Here is a 15,509-nt window from a genome sequence, read left to right on the forward strand (position 1 = left end):
CCTCACCCTTAGAAAACCACATCCTGTGTGACCCAGAAAGTCCTGTGGCCCAGGCTGACAGAAGCCTGTCAAGTTCAGGTGTGACTGACTGTCTTGCACCAGGAAACTTGGTTCCTGCTTTCTCAGCAGTCACCCCGCCAGCTTCTGCCTCTGGGCGGAGCTGAGCTACTGAGTTGGCGCCATCAGTAAACTTGGGGCCAGAGGTCAGAGAGTCACTGCCCGCCTGCCCACAGGCCTGTGAGGTGTTAACCCACTCTCATGGAAAAAGTAAGGGCTTCCCAGGTGGCTCAGTGGTAAAGAATCCGCCTGCTAGTGCAGGAGATGCAAGAGATGTGGGTTCGATTCCTGGGTCAGGAAGATCCCCTGGAGGAGGAAATGGCAATGCACTCCAGTATTCTTACCTAGAGAACTCCATGGACAGAGGAGCCTGGAGGGCTACAGTACACATGGTCACAAAGAGTTGGACACGACTGAGCACACATACACACAGGAAAAGTAAAGATTGCCTCACACCCACCCCGAGTCTCAGGGTAAGGATGTGTGCTGAGCAGAGCTGAATCAGGACACCCAGTGGAGTCCTGGGAGGGTGACTGGGCAACTTGTCACATTGCTTCTGTAGACACCAGGTCACTATATCCACATCACCACATTCAAACTTCCCAGCCAGGTGTGGTCCGGGGACCCAGGACATGAATCTGAGGGGCCCCCTAGGTGTCCCTGGGCATCTTTTGTGGGTGTAGTCTTCCTAATCCCACAGCAAGCCCCGTGATGCCTTCCTGCCCATGAAATGCAGGGCCGGGGGCAGTGCTGGCTCTGTGCTGGACCTAGTCCAGCTATTTAGATTTGAAATGCAGGTTGTCAGTGCAATTGCCTCTGACCCAGAGGAACAGTGTTTCAGGAAGAGGAACAGCAATGGCAGAGGCTCAGCAGCAAGGACAAGTACAGCGTACCGAAAAAACAAGGTCATTTGGGCAGGAGTATGGGTGAGAGAGAGGATGCTGGAGGAAGGGAGGGGCCCAAGTGTGAGGACCTCAGAAATCACAGTTAGGAGTTTGCCTTTACCTTGAGGATGGTGGGAAGTATTGAAGTGATTGTAGCTGGAGCATCATGTGATAGGATCAGACTGCTGTGTGAAGAATGGGAGGGAGTCCTCAAATGAGTGTGCCCCCCTGTTCACAGCAGCTCTGCTCACACCAGGCAGAAGGGAAAACAACCCACGAGTACATGGATGGATGGATAAACACAGTATAGTATTTAGAGACAGTAGACTGTCCCTCAGCCTTAGGAAGGAATTCTGACACATGCTACAGCATGCATGTACCTTGAAAACATTATGCCAAGTGGTAGAAGTGGCCACAGAAGACCACATACTGTAGGATTCTATTTAGATGAAATATCCAGGATAGATAGATCCATAGAGAAAGCAGTTACCTGGACTTGAGGGCAGGGAGAGAGTGGGGAGTAACTGCTTATTGGTTCCCACTTAGGGTGATGAATCTGCTTCAGAAATAGAGGAAGTGGTTGCACGACCTTGTGAATATCCTAGATGTCATGGAATTGTTCCCTTTCAAATGGTGTATTTGATGTTATGTGAATTTCACCTCAAATGAAAAACATTAATGGATGGAAAAGGGAGGTCACGTAGGGGAGAGCTTTGGACAGCAAACAGTGGTGCCATTGGCTGGAGTGACACCTGAGAAGTGGACACCCACCACCCACACACGGTTGGGGTAAGGGGGATTTTTCATGGCCCTTCCAGTAAGGCTTTTATTGCAAGTCCAAGGATACGTCAAGGCTGAGTTTGGGGCCCAAGGTCATGCACGTCCTTAAGAAAGCTATTGGAGAAGATGGGCGTGACGCATCCAGAGTGTCGCTTGAAGTCTAGAAATCCCATCCCAAGACACAAGTGCAGTGGTCCTTGTCTGTCCTCTGAATGTGTCCCTCATCCCTCCACAGAGCAAGGAGCCCTGTGAGAGACTCAACAGAATTTCCTTTGAGCTTCCCAAGTTTGATCTGCTTACATGGGACTGAAATAAACCTATTGAGGTGGGAGCAGTTAGGAAATTTCATTTTAAAACAGCAGTATGATGGGGTTTAGACTTACTGGAGTGATCCATGCATGAAAATACCAAATCACTATGCTGTACTCCTGAAACTAATATAATATTGTATGTTGATTCTAATTCAGTAACAAATAAATAAAACACCAGAACTATTTCCCAGATGTTTGGCTGTAGCTAAAGGGGCAGGAAGACAGTGAATGCAGCCCCCAGCTCGGAGCCCCCACGGTTGTAGAGTGTGTGGATGGAGGCAGCTGTCTCAGGCCACATGTGGGACTGTGTCCCCCCAAAAAAGAGTTGGCGAGACAAAAGGACTGAGGAGGGAGGGTGTTCATTACCTTCAGATTTAGTTCAACAGCTGTGGGAAGGAATCTCTAAGAGAAAACTGGATCCAAGAACATGCTGCGTTGAAGACACATCTGCTCGCTCCGCTTTTTCCCCTGGAGGCTGAGTACTTCGATGCTTGTAGGGGCTGTGAGGGCCCCTTACCACGTTGGCTTCAGGCCTCCATGAGGGCTGATGGTGGGGGTGAAACCTTGCACCCTTTCCACACAGAACCACAGAAGTGGGGCTTCTGGGAGCAGTTTTCAGTGGGGTTCCAGGCAGAGTCAAGACCCACCCAGTGGGGGTGCTGTCCCCCCCAGATGGGTGTGTGATCTAGAAGAACATCCTGCACTGTGAGCACGTCGACATGTGACAGCTCGTGAGTCAGCCTGGCCCAGCTCCCAGCAGAAAACCCTGAGCTCCTCCCTCTGCCTTTATTCTCTGATCCACTGTAGGTGCAGCAGGATGGGTCTGATTTGTTGTAAATACTATAATCCTTGTTTTGGTTTGTGTATTCCCCATTTTTAACATTACAGTGAAATCCACATAATATACCTGGAGTAGGAAATAGCAACCCACTCCAGTATTCTTGCCTGGAGAATCCCATGGACAGAGGACCGTTGGTGGACTGCAGTCCATGGAGTTGCAAAGAGTTGGACACAACTGAGCACATACCACATAACATAAAATGTACCATCTTAGCCATGTCTCAGTGTACAGTTCCATGTATTACGTAGATTTACAATGTTGTGGAACTGTCACCAGCATCCAGCTCTGTAGCCCTTTATGTCTTATAAAACTGAAATCTGTGCTTATTAAACAGTAACACCCCATCCCCCTCTCCCCACAGCACTTGGCAGTGACCATTCCACTTTATCTCTGAATTTGACTACTCTGAGTATCTCATATAGATGGAATCACACAGTATTTGTGGGTTTGGTGTTTTTTTTTTTCTTTTTGAGATGGCCCTTTTTCACTTGGGCTTCCCTGGTGGTTCAGCTGGTAAAGAATCTGCCTGCACATGTGGGTTTGATCCCTGGGTTGGGGAGATCCCCTGGAGAAGGGAATAGCTACCCTCTCCCGTATACTGGCCTGGAGAACTCCATGGACTGTAAAGAGTCAGATACAACTGAACAACTTTCACCTTTTCACTTAGTATAATGTCTGCAAGTTTCATCCATGTGATAGTGTGTGAAACTTTTCCCCTCCTTTTTCCGGCTGAATAATATTCCATTGTATGGGCATACCACAGTATGCCTTTCCAGTCTGTTTGGTTTTGTTGTTGCTGTTGTTTCTGATTGATTTTACCCGTAGAGATTGTGAATGTATCGTGAGTTCCCTGTGTCTTCTATAACAGTGGTGGCTTAGAACCACAGAAACTTTCTTTCACAGTTCTGGGGCCAGAAGTCCACAGTTGAAGTGTTGGCAGGGCTCCCTGCCAAGGCTCTAGGGGAGGATCTTTCTTTGTCTCTTCCAGACTCTGGTGGCTGTGGCTCCGTAACCCTGATCTCTGCCTTGGTCTCTGCACAGAGCCTTCCCCTCTGTGCTCTCTCTTCCCTCTGTGTCAGACCTCCTCTGCCTTTCTCTTTGAAGGTCCCTTGCCATTGGATTTAAGGTTCATCAGCATCCCAGGTCAGAGGAGGCAATGGCACCCCACTCCACTACTCTTGCCTGGAAAATCCCATGGGTGGAGGAGCCTGGTAGGCTGCGGTCCATGGGGTCGCACAGAGTCGGACACGACTGAAGCAGCTTAGCAGCAGCAGCATTCCAGGTAGCACTGGTGATAAAGACCCCATCTGCCGATGCAGGAGATGTAAAAGATGCAGGTTTGATCTCTGTGTCAGGAGGATCCCCTGGAGAGGGCACGGCAACCCATTCCAGTATTCTTGCCTGGAGAGTCCCATGGGCAGAGTAGCCTGGCAGGCTACAGTCCATAGGGTCGCAAAGAGTCTGACACGACTGAAGAGACTTCACACACACCGGATCTTCCAAGATGATTCCTTCATCCCAGGATCCTTAGCTTAATTACATCTACAAAGACCCTTTTTTCAGACATGCCAAGGTTCCAGAGATTTTGTGTGGATATATCTTTGGTGGGAGGGAGGGGGGCACCATTTCAGTCAATGTGGAAACTTACACAGGTCTCACCCCAGTGAGGGCTGAAGCTCTGATGTGGTTTTAATGGAACCCTCGCTGAGCATCAGAGATGTCCTGAGACCGCTTCTCTGGACGTGTTTCATCCGAGATGCCACCAGACACCTGAAGGAGCTTTAAGGAGGAGGAAGGTCCTGGAACAATGATCAAGGAGCTCCAGGCTCAGCTATGTCAGTAACTCCTGAGGAATTTGGGACAGGTCATTTTGCCTCTTTGAGACTATCTTCACGTATAGGTAAAAGGACTTCCGGATGTAGAAGTGTGGAAGGTAAAGGAAAAGAACCTGTCCCGTGTCTGCCCCCTTCCCTCCCCTGTTCTAGCATTCTGTCTCCCTCTGTTGTTATTTTTTCTTTTTTGGAATATAATTGTCTTACAGTTAGTTTCTGCTGTACAACAACGTGAATCAGCTCTATGTTTACACATATCTGCTCCCTCCTGAGCCTGCCTCCCGCCTCCCGCTTGCACCCCTGCAGGTCCTCACAGAGCACCGAGCACTATAGCTCCCTGTGAGTACAGCAGCTTCCCCCTAGCTATCTGTCCTCCACACGGTAGTGTATATATGTCAGTGCCACTCTCTCAATTCATCACACCGTCTCCTTCCCCCAGCGTATCCACAAGTCCGTTATCTATGCCTGTGTCTCTGTTCCTGCCCTGCAGATAGGTTTGTCAGTACCGTTTTTCTAGGTTCCCTATATGTGCATTAATATATGATATTTGTTTTTCTCTTTCTGACTTATTTCACGCTTATGACAGACTCTAGGTCTATCCATGTCTCTACAAATGACCCTATTTGATTCCTTTGTAATGGCTGAGTAATAATTCATTGTATATATGTATGACATCTCCTTTACCCATTCCTCTGTTGATGGATATTTAGCTTACTTCCCTGTCCTGGCTGTTGTAAATAGTGCTGCTATGAACACTGGGGTACATGTGTCTTTTTGAATTATGGTTTTCTCATGTGCCCAGTAGTGGGATTGCTGGGATAAACTCTTCCCAGGATGTGGGCTTGAGGGGATGGGGAGGAGAGCCTTCATGTGTTTTAATGAAAAGGGCTTCAGTGATAGGAAATCAGGGATCTACTTTTGGTTCTGGAATTCACAGCTGTGTGACCTTGGGCAAATCAATGTCTTTGATTTTTTCTTTAATATACAAATGTTAAAATATATATGTAAATCCAAGACTTGGGCCACTTGACCTCTAAATTTCCTTTGGTTCTAAGGATCTGAATTCTATAATTCTCCTTGTCTTAGATATAGTCTTGGATCTAAGGGGTCAGAGCCAGCAGTTCTTTTTTTCTGGAGAGATTTTCTAGAACACTCAGCATATAGCATACACTCAAACTGCAGTTTTCTCATTAGCTTGCTTTCAGTTCTGTTTTTGAGGGTCATCTTGCTATAAGTGGCACATCTTTTAGAGCCTATGCTAATTAACCTATAAATTCAGGCGCGTTCTGAAGATGCTTACAACCTGCCTCCTAACAAAGAAGTCCAAAAGCAGATTTGCCTGAGATACAGCCAACAGCCTTCTATCTCCATCTGCATCTCTAAACTCTTCTCAGAGCAACCTTCCTCCTCCCAGTCCTTACTTCCCTTCCCTACACCCACCCTGCTCCCTTCTGCCTTAGCAGCCCAGAGGTAACAGGACTCGACGTGAGCCTTCAGACTTAGGTCACAGATGTCAGTAGACATTAGGGGCATCCCTTTGGTGTGAATTTCCTTCCATCTTTTTGTTGGATGGTCCTAGGAGATCTCTGACTCCGACAAACTTCATTTCCTGGGTTCAGGTTGTTACCTGCCAACTTTCCCAAGAAAGAAAGCAGCAACAAAATCATTGCAAAATGAATGCAATACAGGAAAAAAAAAAAGCGAATGTCAAACTGGACACAGAAGTCTGGAGGGTAAAGGAAAAGAGCCTGTCCACCCCCTCCCTGCCCAGGGCTGTTCCGTCTGCAGACCGAGGGTGGTCTTGAGTTCTCTTAGTCTGTCTGTCCTCTTGCACAACTCCCGCCCCCAGGGAGCTCAGTGTTTACCAAGCTCTCTCGCATTCCTTCAAGACTGCTTCGCTCAGGATTGGCTGGCTCTGCAGACAGGGCCACCCTGAGCAGGCACCTGGCCATCTTCACCGGAGCCTCCTGTTGCTCAGACCCCAGAGACAAAAGGAGAGTGGTGTGTCTGCATTCTTCCCAGGGGAGGAGGGCAGGGCTCCGAGTCTCTCCCTGGCCTCCTTCCTCAGGTCACCACACCCAGGAAATCAATCCTCCTGTCTTTCCAGAAGGGCTGGTGGCCCGCATTGTGCTGGGGTGGGGTGTTTACTGTGCCACTTGTGCTCTCCTGGGAAGAATGTGTGACAGGGTCTGTTACAATTTGAATGTCTCAGACATAAGAGACCCTGACACGTGGCCTGTGGCCAATCCTTTGTGCCTTTCCATCCCCACCCACGGGCAGCACTGTCTTTATCTGTTAACTTGGAAGTGATGGACGAAAGGACAGGACTTAGGCTGGCTTTAGACCCTTCCTGCTGGATCCCCTGAAGTGTAGCAAATGTACTCACCACGCGATTCAGCAAATCTTTTCCCTTGATTCCCTGAAGGATTAAAAATAGTGGCTTTGTTTTATCTTGTTTTGTTTTTACTTTGTTTACATTTCAACTAAAACTCCTTTTTCATAAAGCCCAAGGACAAATGTTTATGATGTTCCTGTGAAACTAATTTACATTACAAACTGGAGGTCCCATCCGCTTCCTTCCTTTTGCTGTATTTTAAGCATGTTCTGAAATGAGTAGTTCTTGGTCTGGGCTCACCTGTTATCTAATGAGAGGAAACATAAGCTGCTTCAGGGCACTTGCATGGCAGACAGTCTCTTTGTCACCGTTGAACATATAATTTGCAAAGACAGACTGAACGGTGAAGTCCCTCCTTTCTTGTTCTGTGCATGTCCTTAAATGCAAGCAAGGCTAATAAACCATGTTCAGGCAGAAAACTAATTGCATTCTTCTCATTCCTACTGTGGTCCCAGGAATTTGTACCTCCTTCCCCTTAATTGTGGACCGAAATATTTTTCTGGATCACGGAAGGGAAAAGAACTAAGTAATATTAGAAGTTTTGAGTCAGATGGTCTCTGCCCTGGTGAAGAGTGAACCACCACAATAGCAAGTTTTTGCATAATAAAAATATTTAACATCTACAAATGATCTCCTAAATATTTGATCCTCACGATAGGCCTGTAAAGTGATGAAAGCAGTTACCACTGACCTCCATCTGCAGATGAGGCTGCTGCGCTAGAGGCCTGGAGGCTGGCTGGAAACAGAACCATGATTAGAAGTCTCAGTTCTCAGAAGATAGAAACACATGTGTACATACATGCACACCCACATACACACACTGATTCATGATCCATGTGGCAGTAATCATTGCAGAGAACAAGTAATTAAATTGCCTCCTGAAATAACTTACAGAAGGACCAATATTTACCATTCCTGGGGAGATGAAGAAAGTCATCTAATGAGTGGCCTTGCTATATCTATTTTTAGGGCAGTTAACATTTGTTGCTTCTTTGGTTTCCTTTATACCTGTGTAAAATGTTGCCAAAGGTTGGGGACCCTGTGCAGAGTCTGTGGCGTTTCTACATAGTCCTGCCTCATTCTTTCTTGCCCTCTGTACTCAGCTGGAGGCTCCACAAGGGCACCTGACTTGGGCCATGGAGACAATTGTAGGTGGATGGCACTGTCTCAGGTGAGGGAACACACGTTCTTTACAGAGCTCTGGTTGAAGATGCCCCAGAGTTCCATGGAGAGTCAAGAAGAGCTTTGAGGCCATTCCTATATAGGCACACACTGGTCACTTTTCCTAATTTAAAATAGAAATTAACAATAAACTGCAGCAATGGCTTCGTCTTAAATATGAGTTAAGCAAGATGTACTATATTCATACAATGGAATATTGTTTAGCAATAAAAAGGGACAAGGTCCTGATACCTGCTACAGAATGGACGAACCTTGAAAATATCCTAAATGAAAGAAGCTAGTCACAAAAGATCACCAATTAGATGATTCCTAGAACATGCAAATCTGTAGAGACAGAAAGTCTACTGGTGGTTGCCAGGGTCTGGTGGGAGAAGGAAATAACTGTCAATGGGTATGGAGTTTTGTTTGGAGGTGATGAAATGTTCTTGAATTAGATAGTAGTGATGGTTGCACAAGTCTGTGAATCAGTCAATACTAAAAACTACTGAATTGTACACTTAAAAAAAAAAAGGTGAATTTTATGGCGTGTGGATATCTCAGTGTAGGTAGGTAGGTAAGTAGACAGATAGATATACATACACATACATCTGTCCATCTATGCAGAGATATACAAGGTGATAGAGAGTTGGGATCCAGTATTTCTCAGTTTCCTTATCTGTAAGATGAGGCTGCTAATTGCTACTTCATAGAGCTGCAGGATTTGAAAATAAAGGCATGAAAATCTTTAGCATAATTAGTAGCCAGGTTAGTCCCTTCTCCTTTCTCCCTCTCCTTTCTTCCAGTCTTTGATAGTTTCACTTATTAGTGAGTGGGTAAAGAACAAGAATGGGCTTCCCTTGGGGCTCAGACAGTCAAGAATCTGCCTGCAATGCAGGAGACCCAGGTCTGATTCCTGGGTCAGGAAGATCCCCTGGAGAAGGGAATGGCTACCCACTCCAGTATTCTTCCCTGGAGAATCCCATGGACAGAGGAGCCTGGCTGGCTACAGTCCATGGGGTCTCAAAGAGTCAGACATGACTGAAGTGACTTAGCACACACACATGCAAGGGACAAGAATAGAGATTCAAGTCAATAAATGTCTTCATGCCAGATTGTCTGTGAGCTGCTTTCCTTTGTGGGCTTTAAACTTTCATGCCCTCGCATGCTCATAGGTTGTCATTGCACAGAACTGTGCCCTTGATCATAGTGTGTGACCTGATTAACATATAATCTCCCCAGCGTGGGAAAGGAAACTCAAGTTTAAGTTCGAAGTATGGTTTGTGATGCATTGGTCACTATATCCTATTTGCAGATAATAACCTGGTGCTAATATTTTATTCCCTGCATCATTAATAGATTAGGAATCAGCCCAGTAGAGCCCAGGAAGCATGCTGACATGACAAATGGTTGGAGGAAAATTTCTCTGATTCACCCAAAGTTATCCACTTTGTCCTACATTAATGATGAGAGGAAATATGTTGCTAGGGTAACAGAAGACTGTTCACAGGCAGTAAAGGTTCGATATTTATTTTAAAAAGTCACCCCATTTCTGCCAGCACAAACGGAAGGGCTTTTTTCTCCGGAAATGACATTTTGAAAAGAGTTTGTATTTTAAGTTAAAAAGATGTTTTGTTTTTCAGTGTTATTCCACTTCAGAGAGTTTAGCTTCTTGCTGGTGAAGTGTGGGGGGTGGGGTGACAGCTGAACCAAGTCGGGGAACATGACTCTTCCTGAGAATCAGCAAGAAGTACTGAACACGTGCTGGTGGCCCTGCCCCAGGGGGCCACAGAAGATGTGAGATTCAGGACTCATTCTCAGATAGATAAGGCATACATTTCTAAAAGTAATAGGGTGTCTGAGTCCAAAATTAGGAATCAGGGCCCAGGGCACCCCTAGGGCCCGTGAGTACCCAAAGCTATTGCAGCATCTTTAGTCTTTAGTGGTGTTATTGAACTTGAGAAATAGCTACGACACTAGTGGGAGCCTGCTGTGTAGCACAGGGAACTCAGCTGGGTGCTCTGTGATGACCTAGATGGGTGGGCTTGGGGAGCGGGAGCAGGAGGTCTAAGAAGGAGGGGATAGATGTATACATACAGCTGATTCACTTCGTTGTACAGTGGAAACTAATAACACAACATTGTAAAGCAATTATACTCCAATTAAAAAAAGAAAAAAAGCTAGGACCCAACAGCAGAGAAGCAGCCTGCCTAGACAGGTGGCCAGCAAGTTCAGTGATGGGATGGGTCCCTGGGCTGGCCACTGTTCTGAGCACAGATGTGATGACCCCTCAGAGTTGTCCATTCTCTTCTCCAGGACCCAGCACATCCTAAGCCTCAGAAGGCTTATGTGTCTGTGTTCTCATGGACTCAGAGCATCTGTCCTTTCCCTTCCTGCTGTTCCCCACCTGTTCCATCCCTGGCTCTGTTCGTATCTCCTTCACCACGATAAACCTAAAAGGGAAGACTATACCCCTTCTTCTAAGGGATCGATTCCAGGTGCTTCACCTGCCCTGCAGAGGGGACCTTCGCTGAATTCCAAGGTAATTGTCATGACCTTTTCTTGGCGGAGCAGAGAGTTCAATCTTTGACAACATATCTCAGTACAAGATAGGGGCCCATAGTCGTGTGAGGGCCTAGTACTACAGAGGCACACATCATAAATGCCCTGGGGTTTAAAAGAGATCTTGTCAATTGTTAGAAGTCAGCTTTGGATCTTGAGGAATGAGCAGGTGCAGGCAGGTGAGAGCAAGCAGTTTATCTCCATTTGCTCTTGTGACTGATGTCTTGGGTCACTTTTTTTCCCTCCCTTGTTTGTTTCTTTTGTTTTCATGCTACCATTTGGTTTAATTGCATCCTTATTGTGTGCCGTTTTCCACTTCAAATCATTTTTGTAATCAGTCAGGATGTAAGCTTGAAAAATTAAAATACTATATCTTTTCCATCGATGACTAGCGTTATTTTAATTATGAAGTACATTGACTTCTGTGGGTTCACCTGAATCCATTTCTCCATCTGAAAGGTCATCCCTATTAGAAAATGCCTGTAACCCTCTTGGGTCTGCCCACCGGGCTGACGGTAGATGGGCTTTCTCTGCCCAGATCAAGCCCCTCACCTGAAATTCAGGTTTTGTCTCAAGGGGGGGTGGGGTGGGGTAGGGTGGGGAGGATTGTGACAACCCTTCAGGTCTCAAGAAATCACCTCTAGCTTCTGGATTCATGAAAACTCAGACAAAAGGTGGTATATTGAGTTACCTTGGTCCTATTGTGTCCTTATATTTTGTCCACTTAGTTTCTTGTAGCAAATGTACAACTGGAGGTGGGGGACTGTTAGACATTGAAGCATGGAACTATTGGAGTTTCCCTGGTAGTCAAGTGCCTAAGACCCTGTGATCCAGGTGCAGGGAGTCCGGGTTCAATCCCTGGTCAGGGAACTAGATCCCACATGCTGCAACTAAATATCCTGGGTACTTGCAACTAAGACCCTGAGCAGCTAAAGAGAGAGAGGGGAAGGGAGAGGAAGAGAGAGAGAAAGAAAGAAGCATGGCGTCATCTTCAGGTCACTAGGACAACTTCTGTTCCTCTAGGTGAGGATGTGAGACATTCCACATGGTCTGGGAGATGGAGAGTGCTCCAGGGGAGATGGGCTCCTTGGGCCCCCTTGGCCCAGGCAGTGATGCTGCCCTTCTGCCTGTCCTACTAGGAACAGGCTTCCTCCTCTCTTGTTTTCCACCTGAACATCTTTCTTCCTGGACCTCACGGCTTCCTGTCTTGTGAGGGATGCTGTGCCAATTCCAGCAGATGGACCTGCTTGGAGTTTGCCAGAAGGAGTGACAGTGAGGGCTGGTGCCTCTCCAGCCTGGTGGAAATGAACTGGTTCACTAATCCCTTGCCCAAAAGGACACTTTTGGACTGGGCTTGCAAATGAAAACTGCTTATATACCACCTAAAAGTTTTCATGGCCCTGCAGGTAAACGCAAAGCTGCAGGCATCTTGGAAACATAGGATGAGGAATTCTGGAGCTTGAAGTGGCTTTAGGCAAGGTGAGAGAGGGAAGAGTGGTTAGTAGAAAGAACTAACACTGCCAGACACACCAGGATTTGACTATAGTACCTACACTTAGAGCCAAGCAGTGGGTAGCCAGTTGCTTAAACTCTCTGAACCTCAGCATGCTCATGTGTAAAATATGGATAATCTTTACGTCTTAAAGGCTTAAATCAGATTATAAATGAGTCACCTGTGTCTAACGGACAGTGTCTAACATACAGTGCTTCAAGAATTTTTTTCCCATTTTCTTCCTTTATAAAGAAACAGGTTTTTGTAAAAGCTTAGTACATTAAATTGGGCTTTCCTGTGGCTCATATGGTAGAGAGAATCTGCCTGCAATGCAGATGACCTGGGTTCAATCCCTGGGTCAGGAAGATGCCTTGGAGAAGGAAATGGCAACCCACTCCAATATTCTTGCCTGGAGAATCCCATGGACAGAGGAGCCTGGTGGACTACAGTCCATGGGGTTGCAAAGAGCCGGACACGACTGAGCGACTCACACACTCAGTACATTAAATTAGCGCACAACTTCCTGTCTGAATGGAGTCAGGCTCACCCCCATCATTTACTCTCTGATGGAGTTAAGTCTGTGATTATTTAAGGTGCACAAGTTGATACTCATGCTGTTGCTTTCTTTTGAAATTTTCTTAGATCATTTAACTACTGACATCTGCATGCCCATAAATTCAACCTGCCATTTCATTCAACTTGCCATTTCAGCAAGTATTTTGTATTCCTTTTTAATACTGGAGTGGGTTGCCATGTCCTACTCCATTTAAAGCATCTAGCAGCTATGAAATAAAGATTTGTTGATGAATGCTTGTTTTTCCCGTTATTAATTTTTGTCGTGGCCTTTGCATACTCTTTGGGCATAAATTCCTCACTGCTTACTAATTACCAGTTTGTTTTCCCTCAAGTGGGAAATAAATGCCCACAGTCTTTCTCCTGTCCGTGTTGTTTATTATATCCACCTGAGTGCGGTATGTAGACTCCTGAAGTTTTTGTCTTTCCTCTGTAACTGCTTTGTATAATGCCCAGCACATCTGTCTACAGTATCTGGGATGACGAGGAAGAGGCATCCTAGCCTCTACAATTGTAAATGCTCCAATATCAGCTCCGTGATATAAACTGAGTCTCTTTGGAACAGGTGTTAACCAACTGCCGCTTTGATTAGTAACACGTTTATTTACATCCCTTACAGTTCACCCTGGTGAAGTGATTCAACCATCTTTAGTAAATTCACAGAGTTGTGCAACCATCATCACAATCCAGTCTTAGAACATTTCCATCCAGTAGACCCCTCTGCTCACATTTCAGTTCTTTATTCTTCACTTTCTTTCCCATAATCACATCCATGTGAATGTAGACTAGTCAGGTTGACAGGAAAGTTACCTCATTATTGCTCATTAAGGGCTACCCAATCAGGCAGGCTTCTTGAAACTTTTGACTCTATCTGCTGGTGATTTTGGACCTTTTTCTTTTTTTGGAGGGGGGGACCTTTTTCAATTGGATATCTGGTTGGTAAATTTGCAGATGAACCAACCATCCTCTTTCTCTCCATCCCAGAAGATGTAGAGATGGCTAAAGAAATAAAGCCTGAAAGAGGAGCTGATACTCCAAATATGGGAGAGTAGATGAGGATGAAGTCTGGAAGGCAGTGACCCCAGTTCTTAGGTTTCAGTATTTCTAGCCCTGTGCCTGGGGGACTGGCTGGGTTTCCCTTTTTCCTTTGTAAGGAAGGACTCCTTCCCTCCTCTGACAAACAGTGGACTGCCTACTAATATCCCAAACAAGAGACAACGTTCTGAAATCACCTGGATATCTTGTTTAAAGTATGGATGACCAGACCTCACCCAGTGATTCTAGGGGTCCAAGCTGGGGCTGGAAATCTGTATGTTAGCATGCTCTGGTGATTCTGGTAGGGCCAGGGGGCTACAGATCAAATTTACAGAAACTGGCCTGACAAGGGTGTGGAGAAAGCGCATTCCTGAAGACTTCTTGGAAGGAAAATGCACTAGAAATTTAGCTAATCCCCTGTAGTTATAATGTGTAACCCAGTAGCTTCCTCTTCATTTTAGAAGCACCGTTTTATTGCTGAAATCTTTACATTTCTTCAGCAATGTTTGGGATTGTTTCCAAACCAATTTAGATTCCATGCAAAGTCTTTTTATTAGCTGATCTTTACGAGCAAATAATCTCTATGAAAAATTCCCCTAAATCACTTAAGTCTTGTTAAAAATGACAAGAGTTGTAACAGAGTCTTGCCTTACTCCTAAAGAAAGGCTTCAGAAAAGGGGCTGGGCTAGCCTGGTAGAAGGCTTCGGGCTCCATCTGTTCGTTTACCAATATGCAGAGCTGGGTTCACCTGGGATTTCTGTAGGTTTAGTGGACAGTGAGGTGAGGTGTGTAAAGTACCTGGAACGTAGGTACTAGTAATTTTTGCTGCAGTGGGGAACACAAGATGAAATGTACCAACAACATGAATCGTGGAAGCTTGATAAGCGAAGTTTGGGGGCGGGCATCACAATTCTCCGAAAAAACATGAACATTCTGAAATACAAAAATTCTGAATAGCAAGTGAAAGCCAAACTCAAGTTGCACTGTGTTTTATTACACTTGTGTAAAGGGTACATACTGTGTGTCTCTGATGCAGTGACTTAGGAGAGGAGGCTCTTTGATGGTTGTGTATCTTTCCATCCTCTCAAATCTAAGAAAGAAACTTAAAAAGCCCAAGACTCTAGTTTCAGTGCAAGCCTCTGCCTCAGGGACAATCACTGTCTGATCAGTGGTGCAGACAAATGTGGGTGAATGTGTAGGAATGGTACGTTCCCCACCTGCAGTTAAAAAAAAAGAAAAGAAAACCTCCCCCCCTCCTTTTTCAGACACATGGACTGGTCCGTTAGTGGAGGCTGTGTGTGTTTAACTAGTTAAGTGCAGCGGGAGAGGGAGGGTGGGAACGCCTGCACTAGTCTGTTCTTTTTTCCGGTGTGCGTCTCCGGAGACACACAGGTTTCTAGTCTCGCTTCAGAGGGGAGCTCGCTCCTGTCCCCCAGGCGGGCAGGGAGCCCCGGTCTCGCGGGCTGAGGTCTGGCGTTTACAAGCCTCTTGGCAGTGTTGTGGGTTTGAAGCCCAGAGGAGGTCCCTGCTCAGAACAGCCTGGAACCGAAGTAGAAGAAAAGGAGCCCGGACTTGAGGTAAAGCGATAT

The 15,509-nt window shown here is 46.0% G+C and overlaps 1 protein-coding gene across 22 annotated transcripts in view; it reads left to right on the forward strand.

The window, feature by feature from the left end:
• ABLIM1 (actin binding LIM protein 1) overlaps positions 1–15,509 on the forward strand; it is a 327,992-nt gene that overhangs the window by 220,298 nt on the left and 92,185 nt on the right. Inside the window, exon 1 of one of the 22 annotated variants that reach the window (XM_043475374.1) lies at positions 15,246–15,497. The exons of the other annotated variants lie outside the window; for them this stretch is intronic. The gene's annotated coding sequence lies outside the window, so the exon portion shown is untranslated. Of the gene's footprint in view, positions 1–15,245; positions 15,498–15,509 lie in introns of those variants that run through there. 22 annotated transcript variants of the gene reach the window in all.

Source organism: Cervus canadensis, chromosome 8 (assembly GCF_019320065.1).
Source record: "Cervus canadensis isolate Bull #8, Minnesota chromosome 8, ASM1932006v1, whole genome shotgun sequence".
Classification (NCBI taxonomy): Eukaryota; Metazoa; Chordata; class Mammalia; order Artiodactyla; family Cervidae; genus Cervus; species Cervus canadensis.